A 3465-nucleotide genomic window follows, 5' to 3' on the forward strand; every position below is an offset into this window, starting at 1 on the left:
AGGGTGGTACAGAGAGTTTAATGGCAATAGTGCTTCAGTGAATAAGGACAAATCAGGGAATAAGAGTAAAACGTTCAAATTAAAGGCGCTTTTCTGAACGCATGAAGTTGTTGTAACAAGCTAAACAAATTAATGGCGCAAATAGAGGTAAATGGGTTTGATCTCGTCGTCGTTACTGAAACGTGGTTGCAAGGTGACCAAGGTTGGGAACTAAATATTCCAGGGGACTTGACTTTTGGAAAAGACAGACAAAATGGAAAAGGAGCGGCGGTAGCTCTGATAAAAGAATCATAGAAAAGTTACAGCACAGAAGGAGGCCATTCAGCCCATCACGCCTGCGCTGACTCTATGCAACAGCAATCCAGCTAGTCCCACTCCCCCCACCCTTTCCCCGTAGCCCTGATTTTGTTTTCCTTTCCAGTACTTGTCCAGTTCCGTTTTGAAGGCCATGATTGAATCTGCCTGCACCACCCCGCCTCGGGCAGTACAATCCAGATCCTAACCACTCGCTGTGTAAAAAAAAGTTTTTCCTCATGTCACCTATGGTTCTTCTGCCAATCATCATATATCTATGTCCTCTGGTCCTTGACCCTTCCACCAATGAGAACAGTTTATCTCTATCTATTCTGTCTCGACCCTTCCTGATTTTGAATACCTCTATCAAATCTCCTCGCAACCGTGTGTGTTCCAAGGGGAACAATCCCAGCTTCTCCAGTCTATCCACCAAACTGAAGTCCCTCATCTCTGGAATCATTGTATTAAATCTCTAGTAAATAATAAAGGCAGACAAAATGGAAAAGGAGCGGGGTTAACCCCGATAATAAAAGATGACATAAAGACAGTGGTGAGAAAGGATCTTGGCTCGGAAGATCAGGATGTAGAATCAGTATAGGTGGAGATAAGAAATGACAAGGGGCAGAAAACACTGGTGGGAGTAGTTTACATGCCCCCTAACAGTAGTTATACTGTTGGACAGAGCATTAATCAAGTAATAAGAGGAGCTTGTAACAAAGTCACGGCAATAATGGTGGGGGACTTTAATCTTCAGAGAGACTGGACAAATCAAATTGGCAAAATTAGTTTGGAGGATGAGTTCGTGGAATGCATTTGGGACAGTTTCCTAGAACGATCGTATGTGGAACCAATCAGGGAACAGGCTATTTTAGATCATGTCTTGTGTAATGAGACAGAGTTAATTCGTAATCTGACAGGATGGGATCCTCTGGAGAAGTGTGATCGTAATATGATACAATTTCACATTGATTTCGAGAGTGACACACTTCAGTTCGAAACTAGAGTCTTAAACTTAATCAAAGCCAATTACATAGGTTTGATGGGCGAGTTGGCTCAGGTTAATTGAGAAATTAGATTAAAAGATATGATGGTCGATAAACAATGGCGATCATTTTAAGGAATGTGCAGGAAGGTGGCAGATGGAATATAATGTTTGGAAATGTGAGGTTATTCACTTTGGTAGGAAGAATAGAAAATAGAATATTTTTAAATGATGAGGAAATATTAAATGTTGGTGCTCAGAGGGATTGGGTTTCCTTCCACACGAAACACAAAAAGTTACCATGAAAGTACAGCAAGCAATTCTGATGGCAAAAGGTATGTTGTCCTTTATTGCAAGGGGGTTGGAGTACACGAGTAAGGAAGTCTTGCTGCAATTGTACAGGGCTTTGTTGACACCACATCTTCAGTACTGTGTACAATTTTCGTCTCTTTATCCAATAAAGGATGTACTTGCATTAGAGGTGGTGCAATGAAGGTTCACTAGATTGATTCCTGGCATGAGAAGATTGTCCTATTAGGAGAAATTGAGTAGAATGGGCCTATACTCTCTGGAGTTTAGAAGAATGAGAGGTAATCTCAGTGAAACATAAAAGATTCTGAGAGGGCTTGACAGTGTCGATGCTGAGAGGTTGTTTCCCCTGGCTGGAAAGTCTAGAACTATCAGGATAAGGGGTCAGACATTTAGGAAAAAGATGAGGAGGAATTTCTTCATTCAGAGGGCTGTGAATCTTTCGAATTTTCTGTCCCAGAGGGCTGTAGATGCTCAGTGGATGATTATATTTATGGCTGCGATCGATAGATTTTTGGAATCTCTAGGCGTTAAATTGAGCAGTGCCAGAAACCGGGCGTGGGTATCGTGATCTGCAATTTACCCGCGCCCGGTGTTTCCTTTGCAGGCAGGACGAGACATTTGTCCAGCCTCAGTACTTACCTGAAAGCAGCGTTCCAAATCAGCGTTACCACGAGAATTCAAGGACATTCGCACTTCACACCAACAGGGGTAGCCCCAATCTCTTAAAGGCAGGCTGTCTATCTGAAAGCCAGTCAAAATGTCTTAAAGATAGCTGGTACGTGTTATTTGCTAAAAAAATAACAGTGTGCTGTCTGCAGAGTCTGAACGGAGATCTGACATCACACACGTAAAACATAAATGCAGGTCCCATCCCTATGTTTACAAACTGTTGAATTATGTTAAAACATTGAATAAACATTGCGTATCACTAAATCCCACACCCTCCAATCTGCTTGCTGGACCTCACCAATCTGCCGGTCCGAGTTGATATCAGGCCTGCGAGAGTGAGAGCACAAAGGTTCGCTGATGTAGCACTAAAGGGTTTAGTGCAAGAGGTGGACAGAAGAAGGGGCACGTGGCCCTCCAGTTATATGTTCAAAAGGCAGTAGGGGGCGAAGTCAATGCCAGCCGCATAGCACCACGTAACATGAATGCAGTGCAGGAAGAAGTTCAATACTTCGACACGAGTAGGTCAAGGTGCGTGAGATCAACTCTCAAGCGTCAGCTCCTACCAATTGCCCCACTAGCCGCATCGAGTGCTCCACGAACTATACCCCCCATCACCCACACACCATCAAATTCTTTCAATCAGTACTCAACACTTCCAATTAGGTGCTTCCATTTCACCGTCACACATTATCACTGTTGCAAGCCGCGCAACCACAACACACAGGTCACTGCACTCTGGCAGCTATTCAATCATGACAAGCACATCACCCAGACACACGTCCCGCTTTCATTGCAGGAAAAGGTGGCGCTTATGAGGAGGCAGCAAGTTTTTAAAAATTTATTTACAGGATGTGGGCGTCGCTGGCGAGGCCGGCATTTATTGCCCTTGAGAAGGTCGTGGTGAGCCGCCTTCTTGAATCGTTGCAGTCCTTGTGGTGACGGTTCTCCCACAGTGCTGTTCGGAAGGGAGTTCCCAGTGGTCTGCCCAGTTTTATTCTTAATATGACTTTTCGTAGCGAGATTTTACAACTGAGTGGCTTGCTAGACCATTTCAGAGGGCAATTAAGAATAAACCACATTGCTATGGGTCTGGAGTCACATATAGGCCAGACCAGATAAGAACGGCAGGTTTCCTTCCCTGAAAATCATTCGTGAACCAGATGGGGTTTTATGACAATCCGGTAGTTTCATGGCCACCATTACTGATA

The sequence above is a fragment of the Heptranchias perlo genome, unplaced genomic scaffold (assembly GCF_035084215.1).
Source record: "Heptranchias perlo isolate sHepPer1 unplaced genomic scaffold, sHepPer1.hap1 HAP1_SCAFFOLD_50, whole genome shotgun sequence".
NCBI classification, from domain to species: domain Eukaryota; kingdom Metazoa; phylum Chordata; class Chondrichthyes; order Hexanchiformes; family Hexanchidae; genus Heptranchias; species Heptranchias perlo.